Source organism: Martes martes (genome assembly GCF_963455335.1).
Source record: "Martes martes genome assembly, chromosome: 15".
NCBI lineage: Eukaryota > Metazoa > Chordata > Mammalia > Carnivora > Mustelidae > Martes > Martes martes.
Genome location: NC_137903.1, coordinates 60359445 through 60375995, shown reverse-complemented (window position 1 = coordinate 60375995; position 16551 = coordinate 60359445). Strand labels below are relative to the sequence as shown.

At 39.8% G+C, this 16551-nt stretch overlaps 1 protein-coding gene across 2 annotated transcripts in view; it reads right to left on the bottom strand.

The window, feature by feature from the left end:
- Positions 1-16551, bottom strand: part of AKT3 (AKT serine/threonine kinase 3) — a 291626-nt gene that overhangs the window by 106505 nt on the left and 168570 nt on the right. The window lies entirely within an intron of this gene.

Genomic DNA, 16551 nt, shown 5'->3' with positions numbered 1-16551 from the left:
TGAAAACATATAAAAGTATCAAATTCACTGGAAAAAGGTAAATATATAGTAAAAGTCAAAACACTGTAATGCTGCAAAAGTAGTGTGTAAATCACTCTGATCTCCAGCATACAGGTTTAAAGACAAATGTGTTAAAAATAACTATAGCTAGAATATTTTGCTACAACATAACAAGTAAATTTGGACATCAATAACATACAAGATTGGGGGAGCAAGTTAATGTGTAGAACTTTTTCAATCAATTGAAGTTGTTATCAGCTTGAAACAGACATTATAGTAAGATGTATCATGAACATCACGGTAATCACAAAGCAAAAGATTATAACAGATTCACAAATAAAAAGAATCAAAGTTATACTACTACGAAAAAATCATCAATCTACAAAAAAGCAAGAAAAGTAGAAAAACAAAGGAGCTACAAAAACAAAACAATTAGAAAGTAATAAACAAAATGGTGATGGCAAATCTTTATTAATTTTAATTACTTTAAATGCAAATGGATTACTTTCTCCAATTAAAAGACACAGAGTGGCTAAGTAAATTAAAAAAAAGCAAGATCCAGCTATATGCCACCTAAAAGAGACTAGCTTAAGCTTTAAGCTCACAGGCTGAAAGTGAAGGGACGAAAAAAATGTTCCAGGGAAAAAGAAGGAGGGGTACCTACATTTATCTCAGACGAAATAGACTTTAAGTCAAAAGCTATAATCAGAAACTAAGAAGGTCACTATATAATGCTATGAGGGTCTGCTCACCAAGAGGCTATAACAATAGTAAATATATATAATTATTAACAAATCTGAAGACTGAACCAGACAGCAATACGATAGTAGTAGGGAACTCAAATATCCCACTTTCAACAATGGATAGATCATCCTGATAGAAAGTCAATAAGGAAATAATGGACTTGAACTACACATTAGCCAAATGGAGCTAATGAACAGATACAGAACACTCCATCGAACAGCATGATAATACTCGTATTTCTCAAGCACACACGGAACATTCTCCCGGACAAGTAATATACTAGGTCACAACTCTTAACAAACTTAAGAAGGTTTATCCATATCAAGTATCTTCTCCAACCAATACAGTATGAAGTGAAAAATGAATTACAGGAATAAAGCTGGAAAATTCACAAATATATGGGAATTAAAATACTGCAGAATAAGTAACGCATCAAAGAAGAAATCAAAAGAAAAATTTTTAAAACTTAAGACAAAATGGAAACACAACATATTGAAATTTACAGAACAGAACACAGCAAAAGGAGTTCAAAGAGAAAAGTTTATAGTCATTTATTTGACAGAGAGAGATCACAAGTAGGCAGAGAGACAGGCAGAGAGAGAGGGAGAAGCAGGCTCCCCGCAGAGCAGAGAGCCCGATGCGGGGCTCGATCCCAGGACTCTGGGATCATGACCTGAGCCGAAGGCAGAGGCTTCAACCCACTGAGCCACCCAGGCGCCCCGAGAAAAGTTTATAGTCATAAGAGAAAAGTTTTTTACATTAAGAATAAAGATCTCAAATAAACAACCTAAATTTCACCTTAAGGAACCAAAAAAGGAACACTCTAAGTTAGTAGGAGGAAGGAAATAATTAAGGTTAGAGAAGTGAGTGAAATAGAGACCACACAGTTGGCAAATACACTACAGTGGACCATACCAGTACTCCCCGAGGCGATACATGGGACCTGACAGGGACAGAAACTTACTCAGGACTGGGATTTGCATACTCGCTGGTAGAGAAAAATTCAAAACACTATAAAAAAGACTAGCACAGAAGATACCATACCAATCTGGACCCCGAGTTACATGTCATCACATCCAGAAACGTGCTTTACAGTCCACAGCAACCGACGACGGGCAAAGAGGTATCACATCAAATGGACAGGGCAGGAAAGAGTCTGATAAAGAACGGGAATGGAAATTCGAACACGTTCTCTAAAATGGGAGAAGATAAAGACACGAAGAGCGCTTCCTGGAGTTCACGCCTGCACGAGTGTGCTCACACGGAACGTGAGGAGGACTGAAGGGCGAGTCCCCGCTCGACAGAGGCCTCCATCTCTGTGGAGGACGTGGGGAACAGGGGGTAGGAGGGGATGGCGTTAGGACTCTGAAATTCGTCCCCACGTCACCACAACTTACTTTCTTCCTACCTGATATGGTGATCCTGGGGCCAGGGCTACCACTATGGTGTGAGAATCAGGGCTCATCCCTCAGCAAGAAACTGTAACCAGACCTTTGACTGTTATGCCAGAATTCCCAAGGGCCTGATGGGATGGACGGTGTCTTCACCCTCTCTAAGAAAAGCGGGGTCGGCAGTGATGCCGCTGTGCTGCCTAAAGGTCAAGACAGATCACTGGTTCGGCGACTGTGGGCCTCGCCCTCTGAGCGGGGCTGGGCCGAGGGACAGGTGTGTGGTAGACTTCTGGGATCGCAGGCAAGCTGGTCAGCACATACTAACCCCAACTGGGAAAAATCGCATCTCTAGGTACTTGTCAATGCTCGTTTCATGGGACTGCTGTGACAAATTATCACAAACGTCGTGGCTTAAACAACAAAAATGTATTCTCTCTCAGTGCTGGAGACCGGAAGTCCAAAATCAAGATTGGGAGCTAAATTCACTTCGGAGGATCTGGGAAAAGAATCCATTCCATGGTGCTTTTCCAGTTTCTGGGAGCTGCTGGCCTTGGAGCTCCAGGATTCCAGTCTCTGCTCACTGTGTGGCTCAAACCTCCCTCTGCTTACTTTAATGACAATTGTCACTGGATGTAGGACCCATTCAGATAACTGAGGACCGTCTCCTTACCTCCAGATTCTTCATTTATCTGCAAACACCCCTTTTCCAAACAAGGTCACATTAACAGGTTCCAGGAATTAAGATGTGGAAATACTATTTCAGGGTTCAATATTCAACCCAGTACAGTACCATCCCTGTTGCCCCAAATTCGCTTTTGTCTCACGGGCAAAACACATTCACACATCCCAACATCTCCAAAAGTCTTGACCAACTTTCAGGCTAAAATCTCAAACAACATGAGATGAGATGTCTTGACTCTCCTCTCGATGGTGAAGTCATATATGGGCGAGATGGCAGGGTTGGTCCATCCTGGGGCAAAATTCATCTATATCTGTGGCTCTCTTAAAACAGGAAATGAGATGATCTGCTTCCAAAATACAAAGGTGTGACAGGCACAGGCCAGACATTTCCATTCTGAAAGGGAGACACGGGAAAGGATAAAGGGCTCGCGCATCTCAAACAAGTGCAGCAGCGGAGATTCCTTTAGATTCCAAGGTTTGAGAAATCCTCTGTATTTGCATTTCTGCTCTCCAGACCCACGGCGGCCCCTGCGGCCTCTGCCTCTGTGCCCATCTGTGGCTCTGGGCCTCAGAACCACGTTTCTTGTGGAAGAGTCACGTGTTTTCAGCTGGAAATGTTCATCAATTGTACCATTTCTTTTATTCTCCCTGGGCTTAGGACAGTCTCAGTCCATCCCGTCACTGTAATTAAGTTGTGTGCTTTGTCTATTGATTAATTCTGAAAACTGACCACCACTGTAGTGTTTGCAGTATTATGAAAGTAAGCAAGTATCACTTAGGGTAAAATCAAACTGCACGGTTAATCAGTGAAAATGGAAAGGTTACTCTTCATCAATAATCCTGAGCCCCTCCAGGGACAATGTTTCATGTGTCTGGGCCAACTTTCTGATACTTTCTGACACTACACCCATTGCTCATGATGAGTCCATATTTCGTGCTGTTTCACATTTGAACTAGGTCTTTCTTGAGCAAAAAAATTTTTTTCCTTGAAGCTCCTATATCCTTTGTCCTCCTCCTTCTTTATTCTACCATTAGACTTGACCTTAGTCAAACTCTACTGGGACTGACTGGCTATTTCTACATATGTCATCTGGAGAGTTCTCATCGCTCACACAGAGTGTGAATTCTATTGCTTCATGGACTCCAGCCTTATTAGATTTCCTTCTAAATTTTGGTAAAATAAGTACACCACAATTTTATTTTCATTCCTGTATTTGGAGGTAGTCGTTCCTTGCTTTCTGAAAGATTTTAAGATGATTTTTTTTCAGCCTTACAGTTCAAAACTTTCCTAAAGGTGTGAAAGGGTATCTAGGCTCCATTTTCTTTTCATGTCTCTCTTTTTTTTTTCCAGATTTTATTTTTAAGTAATCTCTACATCCAATGTTGGGCTCGAACTCACAGCCCTGAGATCAAGAGTCGAACACTCCACTGACTGAGCCAGCCGGGGGCCCCAGTTTTCTTTTCTTTGGCTCAGTGCCCAGTAGACACTTTGAATCTGAAGACTTCTTCAGCTCTGATAAATTTTATTTTCTTTGATCAGTTCTGATCATTTCTCCCTTAAATTATTATACATGCCGAGTGCCCTGGATTAAGCCTTCATGTCCCATCTATTCTTCCAGTATTTTCCACTGCTGTATTTTTGGCTCTTCATTCTCAGATAGTCCCCCAAATTTGCTTAAATTCCTTATATTAAATGTTTTATTTTAGCAATCATGCATTAAATTTACAGTTACTTTTTTGTGTGCTTTATTTCTTTCAGCCTATTTTTTGTTTTGTAATACAACATTTTTTCCTACTTCTCTACAAATACCAATTAGAGATTGTGAATGTATCTTCAGTTCTGTTTTGCCTGTTTTCACTAGGATCAACTATTCTTTTGTTGTTTGCTTTTATTCTGTCTTTAGGTTTTTCTCGTCTGCGTGGTGATCCTCAGCACTCTGTTCATATTCCTGAATGACTAACGAGGTAGATTAATAGAACACGGGTTCTCTTGTTGAATGGGAAAGCTGAAAATAGATTCCACTATGTGAATTAGGAAACATGCTGGCACACTGTAAGAGTCTGAGGTAGAGAATGGAAAAGCAATGTGACCACTCCATTCTGACCCCAGAAACGTCCAAGAAAAGAGAGTGTCAGCTGCCACAACTGGGAACCTAGCCTACCTAGGTCAGGCGACTCAGTAACATTGTAAGAAGGGCAGTTCTATTTTTATCCTGATGACATAAACACTACAACCAATCCCTCTGTATGACTGAGGACACTAGCGGGATTAGGTGGACTCAGCCGATCTAATCAAAGGGAGTTAAAAATGCTGTAAAGGTATACCTCATTTTTTTTGCTTTGCTTCACTGCACTTTGCAGATAATACATTTTTTACAAACTGAAGGCGGCAAACCTTGGAATCAAGCAAGTCTATCAGCACCATTTTTCCAACAGCATTTGCTGCTCACTTTGTGTCTCTGCGTCGCTTTTTGGTAATTCTGACAGTATTTCAAACTTTTTCATTACAATTAGATTTTTTTATGGTGATCTCTGATCAGAGATTTTTTTTTTTTAAAGATTTTATTTATTTATTTGTCAGAGAGAGTGAGCACAGGCAGACAGAGGCAGAGGGAGAAGCAGGCTCCCTGCTGAGCAAGGAGCCCGATGTGGGACTCGATCCCAGGACTCTGGGATCAAAGGCAGACGCTTAACCAACTGAGCCACCCAGGCATCCCTGATCAGAGATTTTTGATGTTATTATTGTAATTATTTTGCAGTGCCACGAACCACGCCCATGTAAGAAGGTGAACTTAATCAATGTCCGTTGTGTGTTTTCGGAATCCTTTCCTCACTGTCCAGTCTCCAGTCTCCCTCCCTCTGGGCCTCCCTATTCCTTGAGACACACAATACTGAAACTAATATTTAAACCAATTAATAACCCTGTAATGGTCTCTAAGTGTCCAGGAGAATGTAATCTCTCACTTTAAATCAAAATCTACATGGGATTAAGCTGAGTGGGGAAGGCGTGCGGAAGCTGAGATGGGATGGAAGCCAGGCCTCTTGGACCAAGCGTGAGCTGAGCTGTGAACACAAAGGGAAAGTTCGTGAAGGAAACAAGTGTTACTCCAGGGAATGTGTGAATGATAAGAGAGCAAAACAGCCTTACACTAATACGGAGGACATTTCAGTGATCTGGACAGAAGAGCCATCAGCCGCGACATTCCCTTAACCCAAAGCCTAACCCAGAGCAAGGGCCTGACTGTCTTCAACTCTGGGAAGGCTCAGAGAGGTGAGGGAGCCGCAGAAGAAAGGTCTGAAGCTGGCAGAGGTTGGTTCGCAAGGTTTCAGGAAAGCAGTCATCTCTAGAACATAAAAGCTCTGATGGAGATGGACAGAGAGATTAGTGTTGTTTTCATGACCGCTAACACAACATCCATTCTGTAGCCCATAGATCAAGGGATAATTTTGATGTTAGTCAAAAGTACATTTTAGTCAAAAGTACGTTTCGGGGGTGGCCAAGAAGATGGCCGAGCAGGAGGATCCTGAGCTCACCTGGTCCACGGACATAACTAGACAACAGCTACGTTGGTGCGACTAGCTGAAAACAACCTGCAGACCGCTAGGACAGATTTTCCATAGTTAACTGTAGAGAGAAAGCCACGGAAGAGGATAAGGGTAGAGACGCAGGTGGGAACTAAACTCCCGGCAAGACTCATGGCAGACGGGAGGGCCGGCACAAGCACAGAGAAACGGGAGGTTGGGACACAGGGTACCTGCACCGGGAAGATGAATCCTGAGAGCATCTGGCTTTGAAAACCAACCGGCTTTAACTCGAGCAGCTTTTAAAGTCAGTGGAGCTGAACTCTAGGCACTTTAAAAATCAGCAGGTGCACCCATCCTTCGAGACCCAGCCTAATAAATAACTCAGTGGAGACAGAGCACAGACGCGGCAGTTTGAAAAGCGGCTGGGGCGGCCGTGTCGATCGCGTTACTAAGCTCAGAACGCGCGCCGGAGGGGCAGGGCTCTTCAGGACGCCTCTCACGCCTCTCCAAGAACGGAAGTGCCGTAGGCACCATTTCTCTTCCCCCTCCCCGCAGCCGACACAGCTGGACACTTGGGGGAGCCAGCACAAGCACTCTCTACCTACCTTGCAAGCCACCGTGCCCAGCCCTGGCACTCCTGTGAAGACCAACCCCATTCGGCCCTCCAAAGTGACTCCTGCCCTACCCCACCCCACAAGCAGCCCCAACAGGGACCAGCGCCACTCCAAAGCGAGTCCTGTCGTAGAGAGAGGGAGGAGACATCCCGCACCCTAGTACGGCCACAGTTTGAGCAGCAGAGCTTCCAGCTGGCTGTGCAGAGAGACTAGGTGGGGACACCTGCCCTCCCCGCTGACCCCGCCCACCGGTGAGATCCCACTGGCCTCTGGCAGGCACCGCAACCGCGCAGGGACCAAATCCTGCCTGGGGTTCCTACAGCAGGCAAAGCAGGTCGCTGCAGCCGACTGGATGGAAGGCAAACACGGCTCAGCCACAACAGCAGGGCACGCACAGCCCACACAGGAGACACCCCTGGAGCACCTTGTTCTAGTGACCAGGGCCATTGTGCTACAGAGCTCCCCAGGACCACTGTTACACGAGGCCACTATTTTCAAAACCAGGAGATGTAGCTGACCTCCCTAATACACAGAAACAAACACAGACAGTTAGACAAAATAAGGAGACAGACGAGTATGTTCCAAATGAAAGAACAAGACAAAAATCACAACAAAAGGGATAAATAAAATGGATATAAGCAATACACCCGATACAGAATTCAAAGTAGTATCATAAAGCTATTCACTGGACTTGAGGGAAGAGCAGAGGACCTCAGTGAGAACCTCAACAGAGAGGAAACGTAAGAACCAGTCAGAGATGAAAAATTCAATAACTGAAATTAAAAAATACAGTAGAGGCAATCAATAACAGATTAGAAAATGCAGGATAGATCAGCAATCTGGAAGATGGTTATGGAAAGCAACAAGCCAAGCAGCAAGGAGAAAAAATAATAATGAAAAATGAGAACAGCCTAAGGGAACTCAGCAACTCCATCAAGCATAGTAACATTCACGTTACAGGGATCCCAGAAAGAGAAGATGGAGAAAAGGGGGCAGAAAACTTATTTGAAGAAATAAGTGCTGAAAAGTTCCCTATTCTGGGGAAGGAAAAAGACAGATCTCTAAAGCACAGATAACCTCTAACAAAATCAACCCAAAGAGACCCACACCAGGACACATAGTAATTAAAATGTCAAAAGTAATGACAAAGAGAGAATTTTAAAAGCAGCAAGAAAAAGAAAAACAGTTATATACAAGGGAAACCCCATTAGGTTATCAACTGATTATTCACCAGAAACTCTGTAGGCCAGAAGAAAATGGCATGGTATCTTCAGTGTTCAGAGGTGAAAATCTGCAACCAAAAATACTCTACCCAGCAAGGTTATCATTCAGAATAGAATGAGAAATCAAAGAGTTTCCCATACAAAAGTTAAAGGAGTTCATTACCACTAAGCAAGTATTACAAGGAATGTTAAAAGGAATTGAGTGGAAAGAAAAGGCCATAATCAGGAGTAAGAAAATTATGAAAAGAAAAAAAATTCACAGTTACAAGCAAACATATAATAAAAGTAATAGATCAATCACTTAGAAAGCCAGAATGGAGGTTAAAACACAAAAGTAGTAAAATCGATTACATCTAAAAAAAATTATAACAGTCAAGGGATACACAAAATAAACAGAGGTAAAATACGGTATCACATACATGAAACATGGAAGAGGGATAAAAATTTAGTGCTTTTAAAATGTGTTTGAACTCACTAACAACTTAATATACACTGCTATAAACATGTTATACACAAACCTAATGGTAACCACAAATCAAAAACGGAGAACATATACACAAAACATAAAGACCAAGGAATCCAAGTATAACACTAAAGAAAAACATCAAACCACAAGGGACAAGATCAAGAGAAAAAGAAAGGAACAGAGAAGAACTACAAAAACAACCAATAACCAAATTTTAAAAATGGTAATACATACATACCAATCGGTAATTACTTTAAATGTAAATGGATTAAATGCTCCAAGCAAAAGACATAGCGTAAGTGAATGGATAGAGAGCAAGACCCATCTACACGCTGCCAGTAAGAAACACGCTTCAGACCTAAAGACACATACAGACTGAAAGTAAGGGGCTGAAAAAACATATACCACGCAAATGGAAGTGAAAAGTCAGGTTAGGAATACATGTATCAGACAAACTAGACTTTAAAACAGTCTGTAGCAAGAGACCAAAAAGGGCATTACACAATGATAAAGGGATTAATCCAACAAGAGAATATCATAATTATAAAACACAGAAATTTTAAGTGTAAATTACATAAAGCAATTACTAACAGATATAAAGGCAGAAATTGAGAGTAATACAACAGGAGGGGACTTTAACACCCCAGTTATATCAGTGGATAGATCATGTAGACAGAAAATCAACTAGGAAACAGTGCCTTTCAATGACACAACAGACCAGACGGACCTAACAGACATATATAGAGCATTTCAGCCAAAAGCAACAGACTACACATTCTATTCATGTGCACATGGAACATTCTCCGGGGGAGATCACATGTTAGGCCACAAAACAAGTCTCAATAAACATAAGAAGACAAATCATATCATGCATCTTTTCTGACCACAGTGATATAAAACTAGAAATCAACCACAGGAAAAAATCTGGAAACAACACAAACAGGCAGAGGCTAAACAACATACTACTAAACCATGACTGGTCAAGCCAAGAAATCCAACAGCAACTTAAAAAATACATGGAGACAAATGAAAACACATGGTCCAGAATTTGGGGACATAGCAAAAGCACTTCTAAGAGGGAACTTTATACTAATAAAGGCCTACCGCAAGAAACAAGCAAAATCTCAGGACACCTGGGTGACTCAGTCAGTTAAATGCCTGCTCAGGTCATGATCCCAGGATTCTGGAATTGAGCCCCGCTTTGGGCTCTCTGTTCAGCGGGAGTCTGCTTCTCCCTCACCTTTTGCCCCTCCCCCTACCCACCCCAGCCGGCTCACCCACATCCATGGCATTCTCACTCACTCAAAAAAAAAAAAAAAAAAAAAAAATCTTAAAAAAAAAAAAGAAACAAGGAAAGTCTCAAATTAATAATTTAACCTTATACCTAAATGAGTTAGAAAAAGAAAAACAAACTAACCCCAAAGCTAGTAGAAGGAATTAAGTAATAATTATCATAGCAGAAATAAATGAAATAGAGATTAAAAAAATAAAAAACATTAATTAGGCCAGGAGCTGGTTCTCTGAAAATATCAACAAAAATGATAAATATTTATCTAGATTTGTCAAGAAAAAAAAGAGTCTTTGAAGAAATAAAATCAGAAATAAAAGAGGAAAAATAAAATCAATACCACAGAAATACAAAGTATTATAAAAGAATTGTATAAAAAATTATATGCCAACAAACTGGATGATCTAAAAGAAATGGACAAATTCCTAGAAACACAATCTTCCAACTGAATCTGGAAGAAACAGAATCATTACTAGAAATGAAATTGAATCAGTAATCGAAAACTCCCAACAAACAAAAGTCCAGGACTTTTGGCTGGATTTCACAGTTGACTTCACAGGTGATTCCTACCAAACATTTAAGAAGAATTAATACCTATTATTCTAAGCAATTCCAAAAAATAGAAGAGGAAGGAAAACTTCCAAATTCATTCTACAAGGCCAGTATCACCCTGGTAACAAAAGCAGATAAAGACCAAAAAAAAAAAAAAAAAAAAATTACAGATAAAGACAAAAAAAAATTACAGACCAGTATCTCTGAAGAATATGGATGCAAAAATCCTTAGCAAAATATCAGCAAACCCTACTGGGTATTTACCCCAAACACATAGATGTAGTGAAAAGAAGGGCCATCTGTACCCCAATGTTCATAGCAGCAATGGCCACAATGGCCGAACTGTGGAAAGAGCCAAGATACCCTTCAACAGACGAATGGATAAAGAAGATACGGTCCATATATACAATGGAATATTATGCCTCCATCAGAAAGGATGAATACCCAACTTTTGTATCAACATGGATGGGACTGGAGATTATGCTGAGTGAAATAAGTCAAGCAGAGAAAGTCAATTATCACATGGTTTCACTTACTTGTGGAATATAAGGAATAACATGGAGGACATTAGGAGAAGGAAGGGAAAAGTGAATTGGGGGAAATCGGAGGGGGAGATGAAGCATGAGAGACTGTGGACTCCAGGAAACAAACTGAGGGTTCTGGAGGGGAGGGGGGCGGGGGATGGGTGAGCCTGGTGGTGGGTATTAAGGAGGGCACGTATTGCATGGAGCACTGGGTGTGGTGCATAAACAATGAATCTTGGAACACTGAAAAGATAAAATATGTTCCATATATACTATGGAGTATGATGCCTCCATCAGAAAGGATGAATCCCCAACTTTTGTATCAACATGGACGGGACTGGAGGAGATTATGCTGAGTGAAGTAAGTCAAGCAGAGAGAGTCAATTATCATATGGTTTTGCTTATTTGTGGAGCATAAGGAATAACACAGAGGACATGGGGAGAAGGAAAGGAAAAGTGAATTGGGGGAAATCAGAGTGGGAGACGAACCATGAGAGACTGTGGACTCTGAGGAACTAACTGAGGGTTTTGGAGGGGAGAGGAGTGGGGGTTCGGGTGAGCCTGGTGGTGGGTATTAAGGAGGGCACGTATTGCATAGAGCACTGGGTGTGATGCATAAACAATGAATTCTGGAACACTGAAAAGAAATTTAAAAAAAAAGGTAAAAAAGAACTAAACAAAATAAAATTTAAAAAAAAAATACCAGCAAACCAAATTCAACAACACATTAAAAAAATCATTCACCACGACCAAGTAAGATTTATTCCAGGGATGCAAGGGTGGTTCGATATTCACAAATCAATTAGTATGATACATCACATTTATAAGAGACAGGATAAAAACTACATGATCATATCAACAGATGCAGAAAAGCATTTCACAAAATACAACATCCATTCATGACAGAAACTCTCAACAAAATAAGTTTAGAGGGAACATACCTCAACATAATAAAGGCCATATATGAAAAATGGTAAAAGACTGACAGCCTTTCTTCTAAGATCAGGAAAAAGTTGAGGGTGTCTGACCCTCACCACTTTTAATCAACATAGTACTGGAAGTCTGGGCGCAGTCATAAAACAAGAAAAAGAAATAAAAGGCATCCAGATTGGTAAGAAAGAAGTAAAACTGTCACTATTGGCAGTGACGTGGTACTATATATAGAAAATCCTAAAAACTCCACCAAAAAACCACCAGAACTGATAAATTAATTCAGTGAAGTTGCGAGATACAAAATTAATATACAGAAATCTCTTGGATTTCTATACACTAATAAAAAAGTAGAAAAAGAAATTAAGAAAACAATCCCATTTACAATTGTACCAAAAAGAATAAAGATGTAATTTATAACATCAATAACTTAAAAGGGTTGAGTAGCAAAGCAGCAGAGAAGCAGTTTCTGTATCTTACTGAAGTTAAGGTGGTATAAATTCAAATTAGAGTGTTATAATTTTAGGATGTTAAATGTAATCCCCATGGTAACCACACAGAAAATAGCTATAGAATATATAGAGAAGGAAATGAGATGGGAATTAAAATGTTTCACTAAAAAAAAAAAAGAAAAAACAAACTAAACATAAGACAGTAATACAGACAAGAGACAAAGTATAAAGTATATTGAAAAAATTAGCAAAGTGACAGAACTATCTCCTTGTAAGTGTTTACTTTAACATAAAGGGATTAATCACTCTAATTGGAAGAGAGGAGAGGGTCAAATGGATTTAACAACAAAATGATCAAAACATGCATAGTCTACACGAGGCTTACTTGAGAGCCAAAGACACAAATATGTTGAAACCGAAAGGATGGAATATTTCATACAAATATAACCAAAAGGGAGCAGGGGTGGCTATATCACTATCAGACCAAAAAAAAAAAAAATTTTTTTTAAAGTTACAAAATACAAAAAATGAAATTATGTATAAAAGGCTCAATCCAGCAACAAATAACAATTATAAATGTTTATTACCTAATAAAAACCAATCAAAATACATGAAGAAAAAATAAGAATTAAAATGAGAAATAGTTCTACACTAATAGTTGGAGACTTCAATAACCTACTCAAAATAATGATATAGAACAGCCAGACAGGAATAAGGAAATAGAAGACTTAACACAATAAACCAACTAGATCTAACAGACACACAGAGAACATTTTACCCAACAACAGATTACACATTCTTTTCAAGTGCATGTGGAAAATTCTCCAGGATATACCATACGTTAGGCCACAAATTAAATCTTAATAGATTTAAAAAGATAGATACTAAGTATCTTCTCTACCAGAAATGAGATGAAGTCTAAAATCCGAAACAGAAAGAAAACTGGAAAACTTAGAGACTTACAGAAATGAAAACAGTCTTAATCAATGGATCAAAGTAGAAATCACAAGGGAAATTAAATTTGAAAATACTGAGAGATGAATGAAAAGAAAAATCTAGGGGCGCCTGGGTGGCTTAGTGGGTTAAAGCCTCTGCCTTCGGCTCAGGTCATGATCCCAGGGTCCTGGGATCGAGCCCCACATTGGGCTCTCTGCTCAGTGGGAAGCCTGCTTCCTCCTCCTCTCTCTCTGCCTGCCTCTCTGCCTACTTGTGATCTCTGTCTGTCAAATAAATAAATAAAATCTTAAAAAAAAAATCTAATACATGAAAATTTGTGGGACACATCAAAAGCAGTGCTAAGTGGGAAATTATAGCCTTAGACACTTATATTTAAAAGAAGATCTCTGGGTGCCTAGGTGATTCAGTCAGTTGGTTAAGTGACCGACTCTTGAATTCAGTTCAGGTCATGATCTCAGGGTGCTGGGACTGAGCCTTGTGTTGGGCTCACACTGAGAGTGGAGTCTGCTTAAGATTATTTCTCTCCCTTCTGCTCTTCAGCCCCAATTCACACGTGCACTCTCTCTCACAAAAAAAAAGGATGAAAAAGAAGACGACGAAGACAGATATCAAATCCACAGCCCAAGTTTACAACTTCAGGAAGTAAGAAAAGAATAAACTAAAGCTAAAGCAGCAGAAGGAAGGAAACAATAATGATTAGAGCACAGATAAAGTAGGCAAAAATCAATGAAAGTAGAAGTTGATTCTTTGAAAAGATAAAACTGACAAACCTTTAGTTAGACTGAATAGAATAAAGGCAAAAAGAATGAGGGAACTAGAAAATACCATTAGTACAGCACAGTTGTAACTGTTGTAGACAAGATCCACTGATGGAAGTTAAAATCAGTGGGCAAAAGTTAAAAAAAAAAAAAAAACACAACTACCTACATAGTGTCAGAGCATCACCCTAAGATAGTTATTTATCACAATGGGGAAGACGGTAACTCTACAGTAGAGAAACCTGGTGGACAGTGCTTTAGTCCAGTGATCAGTGTGAACGTCAACTTGAGTAGCAAGGCACGTGGACACCATTTAGTCCCCGGGATGAGGCTCTGTGATGGGTACATCAATTTTCAAACCCCAGGTCTTGTTAGACTCTAAAACATTATACCGTTCATCATTTTACTATAAACAGACATATTTTCTCTGGACTTGGTGAAAATATCAAGAATAATACACCAGGCTGGATATGCAATCACTGATAAAACATACCCAGTTCTGCAGAGTTACTCGGAAAAGTATAATTAATTAGTAAGGGAAGACAGGTTCCAAGGGAGGCTAATGCATAAAAGAAAAAACAGAATAGAAATGCTATTTACTGATGTTTGACACATGGTAGCTGGTAAAAATAATAATAATCATAGCAAATACTTACAGCGATAACATATTTATTTTCATTTAATCTTAATTCAGTTTTATTTACAGCAAATGCTATTACACTTATTCATTTAATTAATCCTAATGACAACTCTATGAGATAGGTACTGTATGATCTCCATTTTGCAAATAAGGAAATTAAGGCATAAAAAGTTGAGTAATCAGTTTGGGATCATTCAGTAAGAGGCAGTATACTACCCTCCCAGAAAATATCAGTTTAATGAATAGTGTCAGATACTATGCTAAATACTTTACATGTCCCAATCCTCAATATTCCTGTCCAGAAATACGTTTTTTAAATTTTTTTTTATTTAAATTCAATTGAGGTAACATATGCTGTATTAACAGTTTCAGAGGTAGAATTCAGTGATTCATCAGTGGCAAAAAACACCCAGGGCTCATTACTTCAAGTGACTGTTTTTCTTTTAACAAGTGCAATTTTGCAGATGAAAAATGCAAGGCTCTGTTGGGCTGCTCGACACGCTGCAGGACACCAAGCATGCGTGGCCTCCACCTGGTGACGGTCAGCAGCTTCTCCTCCCCGATTCACTGTGATAAGCAAATATGATCCCCCAAACACTGCAAGGGAGCAGTACTCCCCCAAAACTGGTTGTTAGAGGTCATTAGATGGTAAGATGCAAAGCTGGGATGCGAATCCAGGCCCGTGTGACTCCCAGGTCAATATTCTTTCCCATACCAGACACAGACTTGTGTAAGAGTTGAAAACAAAACAAACGTACAAGGACGGGGAGAGCACGGCCTCACAGAGTGTGGGAAGGAATACACTCCAGATGAGAAGACGACACAGTAGACCCTTGAACATGTGTTTGAACTGCGCAGGTCCACCTACACATAGATTTTTTTCGATAAATACGGTACAGTCCTAGAAATGTATTTTCTGTTCCTTATGATTTTTTTTTTTTTATTTCACTGACAGAGATCACAGGTAGGCAGAGAGGCAGGCAGAGAGAGAGGGGGAAGCAGGCTCCCTGCTGAGCAGAGAGCCCGATGCGGGGCTCGATCCCAGGACCCTGAGATCATGACCTGAGCTGAAGGCAGAGGCTTTAACCCACTGAGCCACCCAGGTGCCCCTGATTTTTTAATTATATTTTCTTTTCTCTAACTTACTTCATTGTAAGAATACAGTATGTAAAACATATGACATACAAAATATGTGTTAACTGACCGTTCATGACATCGCGAAGGCTTTCAGTCAATAGCAGACTGCAGGAAGTCAAAAATTACATGTGGACTTTCAACTGAGCAGGGAGTCACCCTTAACCCCCATGGTGTTCAAGGGTCAACTGTGGTTTGAAAGTTAAAGTCATCCATAAAGTATACCAATAATATTATGTATCACTCATTGAATTAAATGAAACATAAATCAAGGACCAATTTGTAAAGTATATTGAATTTGTCTATTGAGGGAATCAGGATTCAGTTCAGAACTCAGAGTGAGAACTGGCATCATTAACATGTTAGTTATCTGTGTATGTCTAAGCTGAACAAAGTTATGGAGCTCCTGAAAGAATTTCAAAGGCTATTTCTTTTAGTTTCATGATTCTTGTGTTTTCAAATCTATTAAGGGTGCTTTCCCACTCATCATTACATAAGCTGTATGATTTATGGGTGCAAATCATCTATGCTATTTGAATTATTTTACTTAATAATAAAGAATTCAGAATGTTGGGGAAAAATAGCAAAAAGCAATACTAGTATAATTGTGACATAGGTCACAAAAACAGTCAAAACATTCCCCCAAATACACAAACATGGAATAAATATTTT